This window comes from Arachis ipaensis, chromosome B5 (genome assembly GCF_059453495.1).
Source record: "Arachis ipaensis isolate K30076 ecotype BB chromosome B5, ASM5945349v1, whole genome shotgun sequence".
Lineage (NCBI taxonomy): Eukaryota > Viridiplantae > Streptophyta > Magnoliopsida > Fabales > Fabaceae > Arachis > Arachis ipaensis.
In genome coordinates, this window is record NC_142440.1 from 88,899,095 (window position 1) to 88,920,821 (window position 21,727).

The 21,727-nt window shown below is 38.3% G+C and overlaps 1 non-coding gene across 1 annotated transcript; it reads left to right on the forward strand.

Annotated features, from left to right (window-relative positions):
- The first annotated feature begins 1,115 nt into the window (after positions 1–1,115).
- LOC148564894 (small nucleolar RNA R71) lies at positions 1,116–1,222 on the forward strand. Its single transcript, XR_015884477.1, has one exon. It is a non-coding gene; the product is annotated as a small nucleolar RNA R71 (small nucleolar RNA).
- Positions 1,223–21,727: the final 20,505 nt, after the last annotated feature.

Genomic DNA, 21,727 nt, shown 5'->3' on the forward strand with positions numbered 1-21,727 from the left:
TTGGAAGCCTTCTGAAGCCTCTGAGGGTATGGCATTTTTGGCTTGTATTCAGGAGCCTTTGGCAATGTAGGATAAGTGTCCAGAGAGTCTGGGAATAGGTTGTCCGCACGCTTTGGAGGGACGTGCTCTTCTTCTTCCTTCTTCTCTTCTGGGCTTCTTTTTCAACTAACTCTCCATTGACCTTGGTCTCAGAGCCAGCTACTTTACCAATTCTCAATTGAATACCCTTGCAATTTTCTTTTTCAACTGGCTCCTCATTAACTTGTGCTTTAATACTTGCCACTTGTCCACTTATCAAGGTGATAGCCTTACATTTCTCTCTTAAATTTGGAATTGTGTTACCAGGAAGGCTATTAGTGGTCCTCTGATCAATTTCATTAACTCTTGTGGCTATTTGACCCATCTGAATCTACAAATTCTTGATTGATGCTCTGGTTTCCTACATAAAACTCCTCATCATCTCTTAATTAGAATATTCTTGGGATTTAGAATTTGCCTGCGGAGGTGGTTGTTGTTGATGAGACTGAAATTGGCGGTAGTTGTGATTGATCTGTTGGCAGCCGCCTTGAGAATTATTGTTGAATTTTTGAGGTTTCTGAGGTTGGTCCCTCCACCCAAAATTTGGGTGATTTTTCCACCCCTGATTGTAGGTCTGAGAATAGGGATCATTATTGGGATTTCTAGGAGCACTCCCCATGTAATTGACCTGTTCAAAAAAAGATTAAGCATAATCATAATTCTCGTTTTATACAATATTACCTGTCATGTCATAAGAGACCTCTTGAGGTGCATTTTGGGTGTTGATAGCTGAGACTTGCATGCCACCCATCTGCTGAGTAAGTAAATTTATTTTCTGAGACATAAGCTTGTTATGAGCAAGAATAGCATTAACAGCTTCCATTTCCAACACACCTATCCTCTGAGGAGCCTCAGAGTTCACAAGATTCCTGTTAGATGAATATAAATATTGGTTGGTAGCAACCAATTCAATAAGCTCAATAGTTTCCTCCGGTGTCTTCTTCTTGTGCAATGAACCACCTGCAGAATTATCTAAGCACATCTTAGACATTTCACCCAAGCATTCATATAAGATATCTAGTTGGGTCCATTTGGAGAACATGTCCAGAGGGCATTGCCTAATCAATAGCTTGTACCTCTCCCAAGCTTCATAAAGAGTTTCACCATCCTTCTGCCTGAAGGTCTGAACCTCCACCCTAAGCTTAGTCAGCTTCTTTGGTGGGAAAAACTTAGTAAGGAACTCAGTAACAACCTTGTCCCAAGTATCCAAACTCTCCTTGGGTCGGGAATCTAGCCATAGTTTTGCTCCATCCCTCAAAGCAAACAGGAAGAGCCTGAGTTTGTACACCTCTGGGTTCACTCCATTTGTCTTCACAGTATCACAAATCTGTAGAAAGTTAGAAATAAATAGATTTGGGTGTTCGTGGGGAAGACCATGATACTGGCAGTTTTGTTGCACCAGGGTGACCAATTGTGGCTTCAACTCAAAGTTGTTCACAGCTATAGGAGGCACCACAATGCTTTTTCCATAAAGATCTACAGTAGGAGCAGGGTAAGAGCCAAGCACTCTCCTTTGTTCTTCATTCCCATTCAGATTTGCCACATTGGCATTAACAATATTATTAGGATCCATAGTGGATTCTGAAGCCTTGCAAAGTCTTGCTTGTTGCAAACGCCGCCTGAGAGTCCTTTCAGATTCAGGATCAAAGTCTAAGAGAGGTTCTTTGTCTCTGTTCCTGCGCATACACAGACAAAAAACAAGAAAAGATGGGAATCTCTACGTTAGAGTGTAGAGAATTTCCAGTGAAGTAACATGTGTAAAAGAAATAAAATAAAAGATACTAAAAAAATTAACTCTAAAATTCGAAAATTACTTATTAAAATAGAACAAAAAAAATTTTGAAATTATTCGGCAAATTAAATAAGAAAAATTAAAATAAGACTAACTAGGAAACACCAAACTTAATTTCAGAAATTAAGAAAAATATTACTGCTATTTATTTATTTATTTATTTATTTTTATTTTTTATTTTTTTCGAAAATACTAAAGTAAAATTTAAATAAAATTAAAACTAAAACGCCTAATCTAAGCAATCAAACAACTAATAGTTGTTAATCACTACCAATCCCCCGGCAAAGGCGCCAAAAACTTGGTGCGAAATTTACAACCACAAACTAACCGGCAAGTGCACTGGGTCGTACCAACTAATACCTCAGGTGAGTGAGGGTCGATCCCACGAGGATTGATGGACTAAGCAACAATGGTTGATTAATTTACTTAGTTAGACAAATAGAAAAGAGAGTTTTGGTATTCAAAAGCATAAACAGAAGACAGGCAAATAAATAAGTTGGGAATAAAATATGGAGAAGGCAGTTAAGGCTTCAGAGTTATCTATTTATTCTAATCATGCAAGATTTAATTCATGGAAAACTATATGTGACTAGACCCTAATTCCTTAGACCTTTCTAATCTCCTCTAAAATTCATCAACCGCCAATTCCTTGGTTAATTAATTCCAATTAGGGGGAGAAGTTTAATTCTGGTTATTATGCCACAAAAATCCTAATTACCCAAATATAAGAGGATTATCTGTCACGTATCCTGTTAAGTCCAGATAATTAGAATTTAGGAGAAATTATTTTCAAGCTGTTGTTCAAGTAAAGAGCTTTTCCAAGTTATACAAGAACTAAATTAGAAAGAGGGTCATACTTCTGTTCCACCCAAATTCATAAGATAAAGAACGAAACAATTCTTGAAATATAAATCAGTACATGAATTAAAATAGAAAAATAATAGTATCAATCCATACAATAGACAGAGCTCCTACCCTTAACAGTGGAGGTTTAGTTGCTCATGGTTCAGAGAGAAAATAAGGATTATGATAAAATGTATTTTGGCTGAGGTGCAATGGAATCCCCATAAGGGAAGTTTCTTTCCCTTTTTATATCTAATCCTAAGTAATTTAAAATCTATTTTCTAAAACTAAAATAATATCTTTTCCTATTAAAATAAAAATAAAATTTTAAATCAGAATTAATTAATAAGTGTTTTCTGCCTTCTCTACATCTGGCGCATGTCATGCGTACGCGTCAGTCACACATACACGTCGATGGTCTTCTTCACGTGTCACGCATACGCGTCAGGTACGCGCACGCGTCACTGAGCAACTTCATTTTTCATACGTACGCGTCAGGTACGCGCACGCGTCGCCATGGAAAGCTCCAAATCACGCGTACGCGTTGATGGTCTTCTTCGCTGGTCATCTCCTTTAATGCTTGTGCTCCTTCCATTTGTGCAAGCTTCCTCTCCATCCTCAAAGCATTTCTGCCCTATATAGCCTTTTTGTCTTTTTCTGCAGAAGCTCCATCAAATCCAACCAAATGCTACCTAAAATAAACAGAATTACACAAGACTCAAAGTAGCATCCATAGTGTCTAAAAGATAATTAATTCTTGATTAAACTCAACAAATTGAATGCAAATTGACTAGTAAAAGATAGAAAAGATGCTCACGCATCAGGAGGCACTCAAGCTCAGCCCAAACACTCACCAAGTGGGCCCAGAAGTGAATTTTTGCACTATCAACTTAGTTTATCATATTTCTGTAATCCTTAGTTATTAGATTAGTATTTAAAGGAGAAGATGACCCTTGTTTAGGATTTTCTACCTCATCTTTGCCCCCATTTGAACCTTTCATTGTATTTTCTGCATAGCATGAGTCACTAAATCTCCTAGGTTAAGGTTAGGAGCTCTGCTGATTTTTATGGATTAATGAAAGTACTACTGTTCTATTCAATTCGTGTGTGACTCTATTCTATAATTTATCGTCATTCTTAAACCTTATTAATGAGATGAACCGTGATAATCATCCTCATTCTACATTGGTTCAGTGTGAGTCCTTGATCAGAGATCACTAAACCACAAGCTTGATTATACATCTCTCAGACGGCTAATCCACGACTTCATTAGGAACTTCTCGAAACACCAGTTCAGCCAAGGTATGGGGAGATTAAAGTCTTCATGGTAGAGGCTAGAACCAAAGGCGCAACATTCTCTGATCCAGAAGATTTGACCTTGTCTGTGGCGTTTTGAGTAGCATCATCAAGGGGATGAACTACAGATCACCCTCATTCAGATTGGGTGCACACTAAACCTGGTATTCGGCCTGAAGGAGGAAGATTGGCGGTCATTGAGCCGGCGTTCATCATTTATAGCTTGCCATGGAAAGAATCACTCACAGTTGGAGAAGAAAGTAGGAAAGGTTGATCCAGAAGAATGAAGCATCTCCGAAGCCTCAACCGTTCTCTCTATCACTGGTTTCACTCAAATTAAGTAATTTCATCCCTATTCCTGTTTTATGCGTTTATCTCAACAAATTATCTTTTCTAATCGTCTGACTAAGATCTACAAGGTGTTCATAGCTTGATTCAAACTAACAATCTCTGTGGGATTGACCCTGACTCACCTCAGGTATTACTTGGACGACCGAGTGCACTTGTTGGTTCAGTTGTGCGAGTTCTTATTTCGCGCACCATATTTTTGGCGCCGTTGCCGGGGATTGTTTGAGTTTGACAACTAATGGATTATCTTGTTTCTTAGATTAGGTACTTTTTACTATTTTGTTTGAGTCTTTTATTTTCTTTTTCAAAAAAATAAAAAATAAAAAAATTTTCAAAAATCTTTGCTTTTCTTTATTAATCTTTATTTTTTGTTCGAGTCTTTTGTTCTTGTTCTTGTTAAAGTTTCGAACTTTCTTGCTTTCTTTTCAAAAATTTTTTTCAAAAATAGTGTCTTTTGTCTGAGTCTAGTACCAATTCTTAAATTTGGTGTCCTTTGCGTATTCATTGTTTCCTTTGAGTTTCGAAAATTGTCTTAGTGTTCTTTCTTGGTATTCAAGTTGTTCTTGGTTCTTTTCTTATTTTGATCTTAAAATTTTTAAGTTTGGTGTATTTTGGTTGTTTTTCTATTTTTGCATTAAATTCAAAAAAATAAAAAAAATAAAAAAATATCTTTCCTATCTTATCTTCTTTCAAATTTTAATTTAAAATCTTTTTAAAATCTTTACTATCTTTTTTTATTTGATTTTCAATTCCTATCCTTTCAAATCTTTTCAAATCTTTATATTATCTTTTTCTTTAAATTCAAAATTTTATCTTATCTTAATCCAAATTAAATTTTCAAAATTCAAAATTCAAAATTCAACCTTTAAAATTCAAGTTTTCAAAATTCAAATTTCAAAATCAAATCTTTTTCAAAAATAAAATTTCAAATCTTATCTTTTCAAACTTAATTTCAAATCTTTATCTTATCTTGTTTCTTTTTCAAAATTCAAAATCAAATATTTTTCAAAATCTTTTCAAATTTTTATCTTATCTTATTTTCAAATCTTTCTTAATTAGTTACTTGTTTTCCCTATCTTCTTTTTCAAAATTTCCTAACAATTTCCTCTATCTTCTATTTTCGAAAACTTCTCATCTCTTTCTCTCTCTTCTTTTTCGAAAATCACTCATTTAATTTTCAAATCTTTTTAGTTTATTAGCCCAATATGAATGAGGGTGAAGCTCCTGCAGTTCATCCCCTTGATGATCCTACTCAAAATGTCACAGACAAAGTCGAATCTTTCGGATAAGAGAATGCTGCACCTTTGATTCTAGCCTCTACCATAAAGACTCTAATCTCCCCATACCTCGGCTGAACTCGTGTTTCGAGAAGTCCCGAACGAAGTCCTGGATTTGCCGTATAAGAGATGTATAATCAAGCTTGGGGTTCAAAGATTTCCGATCAAGGACTCACACTGAACCCATGTAGAATGAGGATGAGTGTCACGGTTCATCTCATTCATAAGGTTGAATAACGAAGATACATCTTAGAATAGAGTCACACGCGAATTGAATAGAACAGTAGCACTTTTATTAATCCATGAATATCAGCACAGCTCCTAACCTTAACCTTAGGAGGTTCGTGACTCATACTGTACAATGTAATTCAAAAATAGAATGGGGGAGGAAGATTGGAGGCCATTGGACCGACATTGATCACTTACAACCTACCATGGAAAGAACCACTCACAGTTGGAGAAGACAGTAAGAAAGGTTAATCCAGAAGAATGAAGCATTTCCGAAGCCTCAACCATCTTCTTATCATTGAATTCACAATTAATGATTAAATTTATCTTTATTTAGTCTTTATGCATTTTTCACAACATAGCTCTTTTCTAATTGCCTGACTAAGATCTACAAGGTGTCCATAGCTTGATTCAAGCCGACAATCTCTATGGGATTGACCCTGACTCACCTCATGTATTACTTGGACGATCTAGTGCACTTGCTGGTTCAGTTGTGCGAGTTCTTATTTCGTGCACCAAGATTTTGGCATCGTTGCCTGAGATTGTTCGGATTTGACAAACTACCAGATTATCTTGTTGCTTGCATTAGGTACTTTTTACTATCTTGTTTGAGTCTTCTATTTTCTTTTTCAAAAAAAAATCTTTCAAAAAAAATCTTTTCTTTATCAATCTTTATCATTTGTTTGAGTCTTAGTTCTTGTTATTGTTAAAGTTTCGAACTTTCTTGGTTCTTTTTCAAAAAAATCTTCTAAAATTGTGTCTTTTGTTTGAGTCTAGTGTCAATTCTAAAGTTTGGTGTCCCCTTGTTTGTTTATTTTTCTTTAAATTTTTCGAACTGTTAGTGACTCTTGAATAGAATAGTAGTACTTTTATTAATCCATGAAAATCAGCAGAGCTCCTAACCTTAACCTAGGAGGTTTAGTGACTCATGCTGTGCAGAGAATACAATGAAAGGTTTGAATGGGGGCAAAGATCTCAAGGGTGATCTTTGTTGTATATATACTAATCTAATGACTAAGTGTTCATACCTTGGGTCGAGCTAGGCGAGCCGCGTTGGATGAAGACAAAAACGACCGACCTCTTAAAAAGGTTGGTCATTACCGACCTCTTCCCAAAGAGCTCGGCCAAATTGTTATAAGGGCCCAAGTAGGCCCAAAGCAGAAGATCACAGCCCACCTAAAGGCGGCTTGCCAAAGATAAGGGGACTCACCCACAAAAGATAAGATAAGATAACTAACTTATCTTAAGGGAGGTCACTCCACACTACTATAAATACACTGGAGCACCCAGGTATAACTCATACTCTGATTTTACACAAAGAACCTGCTCAAAGCGCATGAGGGTACATCCCACTACATACAACCTTTGGAAAGTAAACTCCGTCTAGGACGTTAAGCATAGATTACATTGTAGTCGACGTGAGCTCCGCCTACAATGCTCTAATAGGTCGGACAACGCTGAACCAGCTTGCCGCTGTGGTCTCCACTCCACACCTATGCATGAAGTTCCCAACTCCGGAAGGGATCGCTACCATAAAGGGAGACCAAAAACTCGCACGACGCTGTTATAATGAAAGTCTGAACCTTAAGGGTGACCCCAGAGGAAAGGAAACCAATACTATAGAACTCGGGGGAATTCTAGCTCGCGAGGAAGTCTGCCCTCAACCAGAAAGTGAAACCAAAGAGGTTCAAATTGGAGAAACTTAAGACAAAACAACAAGTATATGGGCAAATCTAAGAGAAGAGTTAAAGGAACTACTAATAAAGCTCTGAAAGGATAACTCCGACCTCTTTGCATGGAAGGCCGCTGACATGCCTGGTTTTGATCCCGGACTAATGTGCCATAAGTTAGCCGTATACCCAGGGTCTCGGCCAGTACAACAGAAACGTAGGAAACTCGGCCCAGAGAGGTCGCAAGCTGTAGAGGAGCAGGTACAGGCCTTGCTGGAGGCATGATTCATAAGGGAGGTAAAATATCCATTGTGGCTGGCCAATGTGGTATTGGTCAAAAAGTCAAATGGGAAATGGTGGATGTGCACTGATTACACCGACCTCAACAAAGCCTACCCAAAGGATCCTTACCCACTCCCGAACATAGACACACTAGTTGACACTTCGTCAGGCTATCAGTACCTCTCCTTCATGGATGCTTACTCGGGATACAATCAAATCCTAATGTATCAACCTGACCAGGAGAAAACATCATTCTTAACCCCAAAAGTAAACTACTGCTACATAGTCATGCCCTTTAGACTCAAGAACGCAGGAGCTACATACCAAAGACTGATGAACAAAGTCTTTGCTAATCACATTGGGAAACCAATGGAAGTTTATGTCGATGACATGTTGGTAAAGACACAAAGGGAGGAAACATTGCTATTTGATGCCAAGGCATCTTAGGCTAGTTTCACTAGCATTTTTTTGTTAGTTTTAGTTGTTTTATGCATTTTCTTGAGCTTAAAGTAACCAAGAATGGTTAAATGAATAACAAAGCAATGAACCATCCAAACAGTATGATTTTGATGCAAATTCCATGAGTTTTTAGTTATATTACTTGAATGCTATGAATGGAAGATTTCTCATGAAATTTTGCAAGACTTTGATGCAATTGTTTGGATGATTTCAGGGAAGAAGAGGCTAGGCAAGGAAGCAACAAAATCAATAAAGGAAGCTTGAATATCACATGTGGAGTTTAAGTTCCAGTTTAAGCCTAAACTGGAGCTTAAACGCCAGAATCATGAAGGCTAAGAAATGCTGGAACTGGCGTTTAACCTCCAGTTTAACCTTAAACTGGAAGTTAAACGCCAGAATGAGAATTTCACCAAGGGAACATTTCCACGTTTAAGCCCCAGTTTAACCTTAAACTGGAGCTTAAACGTGTTCGACACAATTTCTCACCAGGAAGCATTTCCACGTTTAACCTCCAGTTTAACCTTAAACTGGAGGTTAAACGCCAGAAGTAAGAAAGGCACCAGGAGCATTTCCACGTTTAAGCTCCAGTTTAAGGTTAAACTGGAGCTTAAACGTGTTCGACTATTTCTCTCCTCCAGGGTTGCTTTCTCATTTCCACGTTTAAGCTTCAGTTTAACCTTAAACTGAAGCTTAAACGTGTTCGACTATTTCTCTCCTCCAGGGTTGCTTTCTCATTTCCACGTTTAAGCTTCAGTTTAACCTTAAACTGAAGCTTAAACGTGTTCGACCCAATTGCTCCTCCAGGGTTGCTTTCTTCATTTCCACGTTTAAGCTTCAGTTTAACCTTAAACTGAAGCTTAAACGTGTTCGACATTTCACACTCCTGGGTTGCTTTCTTCCATTTCCACGTTTAAGTTTCAGTTTAACCTTAAACTAAAACTTAAACTTCAACTTAAACGCCACTTTTTGAAAGGATTTCTGGGCCAAATATATTGAAGTTTAAGTTAGCATTTGAGCACAAACATTAACTTAAACGTATTATGGTATGAAACCCAATTGAATATCATGGTTTATGGGATTGGGCCTGAAGAATTGATGAGTCTGGAGCTTCAATTTGTTGAGTCTTGTGTCATTACTTGTTTATCACTAAGTTTGCTCAATGAATGTTACAGAATTGGATCACAGCCTCATCAGGATTATGGACCATAAACCCAAAGCAAAAGGAAATCAGGGAAAGGCCTCAAAGCCCAAGAAACACAACAGAAGCTCAATTTAGAAAGTGTATAAATAGGATAGAATTTAAGTTAGTTGGGACTTTTTGGGAGGATTTTACACACGGAGAACTTTGGATCATTTTCTTTTGTAATTGAATTCAGAGCTATGACTCACTAAACCCCTTTCATTGGGTTAGGGAGCTCTATTGTAATTCAATGAATCAATAATAGTTTTATCTTCTTCTTCAATCCTTTCTCTTGAATTTTGTTAGAAAGCTTCTCGATCTAATTCCATTGGGTAGTTGTCTTGGGAAAGAAACTACCCATAATTGGAATCCTTCGGAACCTTGAGAAAGGAATGGAGGATTCATGCTAGAGAAGCTTTCTCACAGTGAATTGGATTGGGGTTTGGATGGATATTGTGACATGTAATCCTACCAAATTCTGGTTCATGAAACTGTGTGGTATAATCAGTGATCGAGCATCATCTCTTCTTATGAACATTTAAACCATGGGATTGGGAATTTGTTTGTTTTTAGAGAGAATTGGTGAGCCAAGGGATTGGGATCCAATCATATAAGATTGCCAAGCAAAATTCAATGAATGCATTGGTTGAGGAAGGGATAAAAGTTGTTTTGATTCGGAGATTTCAATATCTCCTAACACCCAATGAACTCCCCATTTCTGACTTACCACTTTCTCTTTACATTCTGCAATTAAATTCATGCAATCACCCCCATCCCTTTTAATTTCAGCAATTTAGCTTCTCGCTCTTTAATTCATGCAATTTTACATTCCGCAATTCTCATCTAAATCTTGATTCCGCTCAACTAGAACATACTTCTAATCCGAATTGCTCACTCAACCAATCCTTGTGGGATTCGACCTCACTCTATTGTGAGTTCTTACTTGACGATAACCGGTGCACTTGTCGGAAGGAATTTTGCCGATCGTGCAATTTCCTAAATCGTAGCATATCAAGTTTATGCACATCACTATCCGACCTTACTAAAGTGTTCAATACCATAAGAAAGCATGGGATGAGACTTAATCCCGTAAAATTCACTTTTACGGTAGAAGTTGGCAAATTCTTGGGCTTCATGCTCACCCACAGAGGAATCAAAGCAAACCCAAATAAGTGCCAGGGCATACTTCGCATGAAAAGTCCGACCTGTGTCAATGAAGTCCAGCAGCATAATGGAAGACTAGCGACTTTGTCTAGGTTCCTAGCTGGATCAGCCTTAAGATCTCTCCCCTTCTATGCAACATTAAGGAAGGAGAAGAGGTTTGAGTGGACCCCAGAATAAAAACAAGCCTTCCAAGATTTCAAGAAATTTCTGGGGTGACCACCCGTCCTTTCTCGACCGCAGGAAGGCGAAGAACTCATAGTATACCTTGCCGTAGAAAGCCGGGCAATAGCGTCAGCACTAGTCAAAGAAGACAAAAGTGGGCAACAACCCATTTACTTCATCAGTAAAGCTTTACAAGGGGCCGAATTAAACTATCAAAAGATAGAAAAGTTCACCTACGCCCTCATACTCACTTCTCGACGACTCCGCCCATACTTCCAAGCTCACACCATCAGAGTACGGACTAACCAGCCCATAAAAGGTATTTTATAGAAAACAGATTTAGCTGGAAGAATCCTATAACGGGCAGTCAAGCTGTCAGAATTCAACCTCAAATATGAAGCTCGTACAGCTATCAAATCTCAGTACCTGGCCGACTTCATCGCAGAGTACACTGACACCCCGGGCACCCCCACAGAGTGGAGCCTTTATGTGGATGGTTCCTCGAACAAAACTGGGAGTGGTGCAGGTGTCATTTTAGAGAGTGATCAGGGAACCCAAATCGAGCTTTCATTAAAGTTCAAGTTTCTTGCCTCAAATAATCAAGCCGAATACGAAGCCTTACTGGCTGGTTTGAAGCTGGCAAGGGAGGTAGGAGCTCATAAGCTTACCATTTTCAGCGATTTACAGGTAGTTACCTCACAAATAGAAGGGAGCTACCAGGCCAAGGATCCCACTATGAGGAAATACTTAGACAAAGACCAGAGAACAGCCCAGACAATTCATGGGATATGAGATCCGACATATACCCAGAGAACAAAATACCCGAGCTAATGCACTTTCAAAACTAGCCAGCACCAAACTAGGAGGCAATAACAGAAGCCTCATCCAATAAACACTACAAAATCCATCAACCACAGAAGAGAAAAAGGTCCTAAACATATCAGACCAAGACTAAGGGTGGATGACTCCTATAGTCAGCTATCTCAAGTCAGAAATACTTCTCGCAGACAAAAAAGAGGCAAAAAGGATAGTACGAGAAGCACAGTACTACACCATAGTTCACGACGTCCTATATAGGAAAGGAATCTCTACACCCCTCCTAAAATGCATCCTGACCTCCGCTACAAAGGAAGTTCTCGGAGAAGTCCACAGTGGCATGTGCGGCAATCACCTTGGGGCGCGAGCTCTCTCCAAAAAGGTACTCTGAGCTGGATGCTACTCGCCGACCTTGCAAAAAGAAGAAACAGAGTTTGTCAAAACATCTCCCCCATGCCAAAAGCACACAAACTTTCATATCGTACCACCTGAAGAACTCATTTGTATCACTTCACCCTGGCCATTAACAAAATGGAGGCTCGACCTCCTCGAACCCTCCCCCCGGGATCAAGGCAAGTCAAATTCCTCATTGTTAGAATAGACTATTTCACAAAATGGATTGAGGCAGAACCTTTAGCCACAGCCACCACCCAAAGAAGTCAGAAGTTCTTATACAGAAACATTGTCGAAAGGTTTGGGGTGCCACACTCCATTACTACAGACAATGGCACTCAATTCACTGACACGGGCTTCAGAAATCTGGTAGCTGATTTGAAAATCAAGCACCAGTTCACCTCTGTAGAGCACACACGAGCCAATAGACAGGCGGAAGCCACCAACAAAGTCATACTGGCCGGGTTAAAAGGGAGACTACAAGACGCCAAGGGAGCTTGGGCTGAAGAGCTCCCACAAGTCCTATGGGCAGACCGGACAACACCACATTCAACCACTGGAGAATCACCATTCCGACTTGCTTACGGAATGGAGGCAATAATTCCCGTGGAGGTTGAAGAAGGATCTCCCAGAATGATCCTCTACAATGAAGATACCAACTCCCAAGCTCAAAGGGAAGAGCTCGACCTACTTCCAGAAGTTCGAGAAAGAGTTTGAATTAGAGAGGAAGCGCTAAAGCGTCGAATGGCTCTGAGGTATAATCAGAAGGTAATCCAGCGAAGCTTCACCACTAATGATCTTGTCTAAATTTGAAATGATATTGGAGCAAGTCGATCAAGAGAAGGGAAGCTAGCAGCTAACTGGAAAGGACCATACCGTGTAGCAGAAGTACTGGGCAAAGGTTACTATAAGGTGTCCGACCTCAAAGGGCGAGAGCTACTAAGGTCATGGCGTGCCTGTAACCTGAAAAGGTACTATAGCTAGTAAATAGTAAAGATCTTAGGTGAAGGCACACTCTTTTTTCTGAAAAGTTTTTTAATGAGGCGTCAGGCCGAGATCTAAAAAACTACCGAACCTAGAAGGGTAAGTACTCGTATGTATACACTTTTATTTATGTTTTTATGTCATTATAAACTAGTATTTTATGATTTATATTGTATTTTATGATAAACCAGTATTGTACCAAGACTGATAAACCAATATTTTATGATTTATATTGTGTTTAATTGTGTGGTTTTATCAATTCTTTACCCACTTATTCATATGATAAGCATGTATTTACAATTCCTTCCCAAAATCACTCCATGATTGAAAACTTGCTACCTAGAGACTTTTAATTACGTATTTTAATTCTCCTTTATCCCCTTCGATGTTGTGATCCGTGTGTTAAGTGTTTCATGCTTCATAGGGCACGAATGACTTGGAAAGTGGAGAAGAGGCTTGCATAAATGGAAGGAACACAAGAAACTAAGGAGATGACCAGTGAGCAATGACGCGAGCACATGGCCCACGCGAACGTGCGGAAATGGAGAATTCGCAATGACGCGGATGCGTGCCTGACGTAAACGCGTGGATTGGAGTCTGCACGAATGACGTGAATGCGTGAACCACGCGAACGCGTGGCAAGGAAAAACGCTGAATGATGCGAACGCGTGGATGATGCGTACGTGTGACCTACACGATCTGCAAAAATAACAGAATTCACTAGGGGCAATTTCGGGCCCTATTTTGACCCAGTTTTCGGCCCAGAAACACAGACTAAACCTAGGGAACATGCAGAAACTCAAGGAGGCATCCACAGACATTCAGATTCATCACATTAGGATTACTCTTAGTTTTAGATCTGAATCTAGATTAGTGTTACATTGATAGTTTATGCTTTTGTTTTTGGATTCTGGATGTTGAAGAGCCATTACCTCCGTTGAAGACATTACTTTAGTTTGTTTCTTTACTCCCTTATTTTTAATTTATTACTCATTGACTCTGTTCAGATAATTATGTTGCGTTTTGAATTTAATAATATATAGAGTTATTTTTATTTTAATTAACTTTAATTCTCTATTTTATTTTAATTAATTATGTCTTCTCATATTTTTATGATTATTACTTTCATGTCAATGGAGTAGAATTTCTACTTGACATGGGGTTGATTAAGAGGTGATACTTGAGTTGGAATCTCAAGTGCTTGGTTAAACTGGACATTGTTAGCTAACTTCATACTTACTAACACTAGACCTCCCCAAGGGAGAGGGCTAGGATCTGAGGGTAAGAGTTATTTCAATAACCATACCTTTCCTTATTTAGTAAGGAAAAATCAAGTGAGAACAACAACCTTTTTACACCACATTTGAGAAGATCCCAACAAGGATAAAAGTTCCATTTAATCATTCCCCCGGTCAAGGCCTTTTATTCAGAGTATCAATAATTATTCTTAGTTTATTTTTATTGCCTTAATTCACAACTATTTTAATTACTCATTATCAAACTCAACTTTCTGGGAATTTTCTGATTAATAAATTAGCACTCTTTCCTACAACTCGTTGGGAGACGACCTGGGACTCATACTCCCAGTATCTTTATTTCTAAATTTGTGACAACCCTTTTTAAATTGGTGAGACAGATCTTAGCCGGTTAAGAGCTATACGTGCAATGTTGTTCTCTTAATTGAAATCTCTTAATTGGTTAACTTCTACCACGCATCAATTTTTGCCGCCGTTTCTGGGGAGTTGCAATAGTGTGCTAAATTATTAATTAGTGTATATATTTTATTTTATTTTCATATTATATTTTTATTTCTGTTACCATGAGCTATTTGTTTTTCTCATTGAATGACGCGTTCATTGCCTGATCCGAGTTTAGTCCCATTTGATCCTGAAATTGAAAGAACTCTTACGCATATTAGACGAACTCGACGTCGGTTAGCCTCCGAAGGTGGTGAAGTGGTTATTATCAATTCACCAGTCTCATCTGAGGGCGAATCTGAACAGCCATCTGAGAGCGAGACAAGCTCATTACTACTGATCCAGCTGTTTTATGTACAGGGAACATGGCAGCACCTAGGAGGATTACTCTCCAGGAGGCAGGAGCCCCAGATTTTACACTGCAGCCGTATCAAGTACATCACTCGACTGCAGCTGCAGATTTTGAACTAAAAACAGCACTTATCAACTTAATGCCCAAGTTTCATGGCTTACCTGCTCAAGAGCCTATCAAGCACCTTTGGGATTTCCAGACAGCCTATTCTACTGTTAGGCATCATGGTGCAGATGAAACTTCTCTTCTGTTAATCACCTTCCCATTCTCTCTTGAGGGAAAGGCAAGGGAATGGTATTACTCCCAACCTCAAGTCACTGTTACCAACTGGGACACGCTTAGAAGACAATTTTTGGAAAAATACTTCCCAGCTGAAGTCACAGATAGACTGAGAAAAAAGATCTCCTGCATTGTTCAAGGTGAATCAGAGACTCTATGAATATTGGGAGCGCTTCAGCAATCTCCTGGACGCATGTCTCCATCACATGATTGATAGACTAGTATTGATTTGCTACTTCACCCAAGTCATGAACCCCCATGATAAGACCACACTGGAAGGTGCTAGTAATGGTTCTCTGAAAAAGTACAAAACCGCAGATGAAGCATGGCAACTGATCAGCGACTTAGCTGAGTCCACTAGGAATCATAGACAGAGGTGCAGCCCCAAAGCTGTTGCAGAGGTTTCCTCTAGCAAGAAAACTACTCTTCTGATACAGAGTATATGTGAAATGACCAACTTACTTAAACAAATGCAGTTGAACTAACAACAAGCACAACAAGCTTAGCCTCTCCCACCCCAGCAAAGCCAACAGTTAGTCCCGCAAAGAGTATGCAGGATCTGTACTGATTATAGTCATTATACTGATGAATGCCCGCATCTCCAGGAAGACAACACTGTGGCAGCCACTCACAACTTCTATGACCGCCCGAATCAAGGATACAATCAACAAGGCGGCAACTATAACCAAGGTGGCAACAATAACCATGGATGGCAAGACAACTCCAACCAAGGCTGGAGAGATAATTCTAACCATGGATGGAGGGATAACTTTAATAGAGGAGGAAGAGACAATAATAAAAACCAGAGGTGGAATAACAACAACAACAACAATAGACAGCAGAATCAGAATCAACCTTACAGAGCACCCCACCTAAGACAATCACAAGGACCCCAACAACCCTAACAACAAGTTTCTCAAACTTCTTATTCTAATTCCTCATCAAATGACGAGATGCTCCGTTCTCTTGCGCAAGGACAACAAGACTTGCAGGCGCAGCTGAACTCTGGTCTGAATGGCTTGATTGCCACTTTACAAGCTCTCATCTCCCGGATGGATTCTTCACTTAATTCCACACATCAACCTTCAAGCTCTAGTGGAATTCCTTCTCAACCACTGCCTAATCCCAAAGATGGCATCAACGCCATCACTTTAAGGTCAGGAACTACATTACAGGAGAGGAACCACGAGGAGCCAAACCCACCAGAAAATGTGCCAGCAGAGGATGTGGTGAAAGTGGAAGATGCTGAAGAGGAAGAGGACGTACAAGACATAGTTGAAGAAGAAGAAGTTCAACCATAGAATGAAGCCCCAAGGGATGCTGAAGCTACAACCTCCTATCCCATTTCCACAGCTTGCAAGGAAGCCCAGAAAGCAGATGGAACTTGATCCCAAAATGGTAGAAATATTCAAAAAGGTCGAGGTAACTGTTCCCCTTTTTGATGTTATTCAACAGGTACCTAAATACGCAAAGTTTCTAAAGGATTTGTGCATACATAAAGATAAAATTAATGAATTGGAAACTATTCCTTTAGGTAGTTCTATATCTGCTTTAATGGGGGAATACCTGAAAAATGTAGTGATCCAGGTCCATGTATGGTTAGCTGTACCATTGATTTTTATATCCTGGAAATGCCCCCTAATGACTGATAAACCCATATTTTATGATATATTTTGTGCTTAGTTTGAGTGATTTATTCAATCCTTCACCCACTTATTCATATTAATTGCATGGTTTTTCTTCTCCTTCCTTATTATGTGATATATGTGAAAAGCATGTTTTCTATGCTTTAAAATTAATTATTTTAATTACCTTTCTTTCCATTCGATGCCGTGATTAGTGTGTTGAGTAGTTTCAGATCTTCTAAGGCAGGAATGACTTAAAGGATGGAAAGGAAACATATAAAAATGGAAGGAAAATGCAAAACGGAGTTCTGAAGAAACTGGCATCCACGCGATCGCATGGATGACGCGATCGCGTGCCAAGCGCGAATCAACAGCGACGCGGCCGCATGACTAACGCGACCGCGCGCCTTAAGCAGAACGAATATGACGCGGTAGCATGATTGACGCGACCGCGTGACAAGGAAAGCTCCGAATGACGCGACCGCGTGACCCACGCGGACGCGTGATAGAGGCCACGCACCAGAAATTACAGAAAACACTTCCAGCGATTTCTGAAGCCCTTTTTGGCCCAATCCAAGTCCAGAAGGCATAGACCAGAGGTTATAAATTGTGGGAACGCATCCATTCAAGAGAACTTGCCAATTTAGTTATTTCCCATGTTTTAGATCTAGTTTTGAGCGAGGTTCTCTCCTCTCTCTCTTAGGATTTAGGACTTCTCTTAGTTTTAGGAGTGACTCTCAATCCCAGGTTCTTTATTTTTATTCACTACAAGAAAAACACCCATTCAGGTACACTTGAAAAGTGTAGCCAAAAGTGAAAAAAAAATGATGCCTTAGGCTACGGCTACGCTTTTTGGGCTACGGCTACGCTTTTCGGGGTGATTCCTATTCGGCCGTTGCCTATTCTCAAAGGCTACGCTTTTCTGCACCAAGGGCTACACTTTTGGCGTTTGGGAATAGGCTACGCTTTTCAAGTGATGCTGTCCAGGACCAAAGGCTACGCTTTTCAGCTTTCATTCTTCCAGAATAGGCTACGCTTTTCAACGCTACTGCATCACTTGTAAAGCATAGCCACATTGTATACCATAGCTACTTTTTATAAGCGTAGCCTTAGGTTCCTCTTTTTTTTTTTTTGTTATACTATAGCTACTGTATATAAGTGTAGCCTTAGGTCCCTCATTATTTTTTTTATTTTCTGTATATATATATATATATTAAAACCTAATATTTAATAATATAACTATATAATCCTATATTTTTAATTAAATTAGTGAAATATTATAAAATAAAAATATTTCTCCATCCAAAAAACCTACTTTTTTTTTTACCGGGAAAAATATTTTTTCATAATTGAAAAACTTTTATAAAGTAATCAGAAAAACAGGAAATAGTTGCCACAGAAAATAATGCATATCTTGTATACAACATCACTGTTATCTACAATCTGTATGTACCATCTTTAGCCTACAGCTTCTAAAGTTTACAGGTTGTTGTAAGATAGAAAACCTGAAAACATTTAAACAAAAAGAAAATTTACATTCCAATGTAAAAAAAATGAAAAAAAAGAAGTCATTTTGGTATAAATCAAATTCCTCCATTACAAATGACCATTTCCCTTGTGCACAACAGTGGTTCTTTCATAACCAAATGTCATCAACAAAAATGGGGGCCTTGCTTGCTTCTCTGCATTCCATGGCATATATGAAAATATCTGTGTGTTATGGTTACTGAGGAAAACATTCAGCTTCACAATAAGTTGCACCATCAAATATCTAGCTGATCAAGATCAATCGTGTTTGCAAAATTTCTTATCAGATCCTTTCGAACATCCACCTATTAAAAGCAGAAATTGTTTAAAAAGAAAAAGCAAGAAGGATTACGATAATAAAAATTTATTGGTGATTCAACTATAGAAACTGATTCTCTTAAACTTTTACATGACTTTGTTCCCTGTGATCTGTCATCTCTCTACTGATTTCAAAGGTGGAATCCAAACAATACATGAGATATCCATATGAAATAGTAAATAAAATCTAAGAATAGTCAATCAGGTAGCATATGAATTACCAATTTACTTTTAAGTGCGAAAATTGTAATTTCATATCTAAAGGTGCGAAAATTGAATTACCAACTTACCTCCTGCTGTAAAGCCTCATCAAGCTCTTGTTTATCATCAGTAGTAGTGATGTCTTCGGCGTACAGCTGAGATAAACAAATCCGGATCCTAAAAAAACATTAAAATTCAATTTTAACCATTCTAAGTAATTAAAAATGTTGTTCCCTTAACGTCCAGATGCAACATTCAAAATGGTTACATTGGTTTAACAGAGAACTTGGCTATGACTTCAGAACAAGCACCACAAAGATTTGAAACTATTTATGCTGCCCTAACTTAGAATTTTAGGAACATGAAGCTCACCACAAAGATCTCGAATTCCTTTGAACTTTGTACGTAGATCCCTGTCCGTCCCTTCAGACACAATGAATATGAGAGATTCATACCAGCAGCATATCCCTATTACGGAGCAGCATTTTCAATGGAAAGTATCTTCCTCTCATTCTCATACATTGCTATAAATTTGCCAATTTTGACTAGTTGGCACCTAATGTAATGGTAACTATTTGATTGTGACGCAGATGGCAGGTTTCTTCATCTTCACTATTGTTCATCTATACCACAAGTAGTTGTAAACCCTTTGATCCAAGATAATGTAGTATGTAGCACCATAACGATTGGATTTAAATGCTGAGATTGAAAATTTTGACTAGGATATAAAATGCAAATTTCTAATTTATTATAAAAGTGATTCCAAACCAGCTAACATGCTCTTATCTATGATTTAACAAGGGATTTTGGAGAAGAAATTCAAACGCAAGGAACGAAATTGAAACCAGTTAACTAATAATAATATAGGATGAAACTAAAGACCAAAAAGAAATAGAAAGCAAACAAAACTTAACTAAAGATGAAGCATTTGTGCAGAAGATGAAGCTAAAGACCTTGTAGTTCTTCTAAGAATTTGTGCAGCTTCCTCTGAATTCATATTTCCTCTGATAAAATCAACATGGAATCATCAATTGGGAATCAAAAGTGATCAGAAGCACTAATAAAAATTAAATAAGTAAGAGTGATCAGAAGCACTAATAATATGCCTTATAATAAAAAATAATATGCATAATAAACTAAATTCACTAATGAAACCAGCAAGAGTGATCAAAAGCACTAATGAAGCAGAGCAGTTTTTTAAGAATTAGCAAGGAAAGAAAACTAGAGATGATAATAACATAAAGCTAAGGCCTGTAACATCTTTGCTCAGCATAACCAACTAGCAGTGAGATATGAAAACAAATGAAGCATAGACACTAGATAGAAGTTTCAGAAGAACAAAATTTTCCATTCCCAAACAAACAAAATCTTCTCCCACAAATACTTGAAAAACCCTCTCCTTCCATTCTCCATCCAGGAAAACGTAAATAAATGACCATTTTCTTCCTGTTCCACAACTTAAAAGACAGTACTACCAACAATAAAAGAATCAACAACAATAAGATCATCCCTGCTCTAAACACACATATAAAAAAATTCTGGTCCAATCAAACTAGACATATTTGAACTGTATCAACTCTTCTAGTAATCAAGTCATACCTTAGTAGTGAAAATGCTCCTCAAAGATAGTTTTATATTTTATAACATTCACAATGCTGCAAACCCAGCACCTTATTTCATAGAGAAAAGTCTAAACCAAAAGTATTCCAACTACATCAAGTCTTCTAGACTTCTACTAATCTGCTAAAAGTTCTAAAACTCAGTTCACTAGGAACAAAGATTCTCAAAGCTTTTTTTCTGTAGCAATATTAATTACCTATATGAGATTCATCATGTTAGCAGAAAGGACACTAATAACATCAAAATCGTGTGACTGCAAACACCTAAAGAGCCTCTGCAGAAAGAAAAATGAGTCAGTTTAAAAATAAAAAAATATTCATGATCATGCATGCATATTGCACAATAACTAAAGATCACCTAATTAGTAATGACAATAAGAATAAAAATAGTCATCTACACCCACATTTAGATCCTTCTGCAACTCACACCTGATTAGTAAGGCTACAAAGATATCACAGGAAGAAGTTCCAGGCTTCTTTAGTTTTCAGATGAATTCCTAGTTTATATGATTAAGGAGAATTTAAATTGGTTATCAAATTTCCATGTAAAACACCCAAAGCAAAGAAAACATAACCAAAAAAAGCATCAGAGAGGAATATAGCTTGAAGCAAGAAATTGAAAGCAACCACTATGTTCAAGGAATGCGTATGAACCAAGACGTAAATCAAAATATTTCAGTGTGAAACCTGTTCTTTTCACTAATTTTTCCTTAAGATGTTAAACTAATTGAAAACCTAAAATTCGAACCTAAAACCCCCAAAAATTCACAGAACCAATTGAAAATTGATACATACTTTCTCTATCTTAATTAGACGTTGCAGTTCATCGTTACTATCAAAACCATACCCACCTTCGAACTGAAAAGTGAGAGCGAGTTAGAGAATGAGCGAGAAAGGGAGGATACAGAACAGAGAATGTTTACCTGGTGACAGAGGATACGACGATGGTGATGAGCGGCAAGACAACGACTTGGCGACAGAGCACGACGGCGGCGAGACATCCCTTCGACCTCCTCGGCGGCAGCACAGCAGCCCGACGATGGCAGAACGGCGATGGCAACAAGCCCTAGCAGTGGCGGTGGAGCTTCAGTGGCGACGAAGCACCCCCTTCTTCTCTCCTCCATCGCGTTTTCTCTT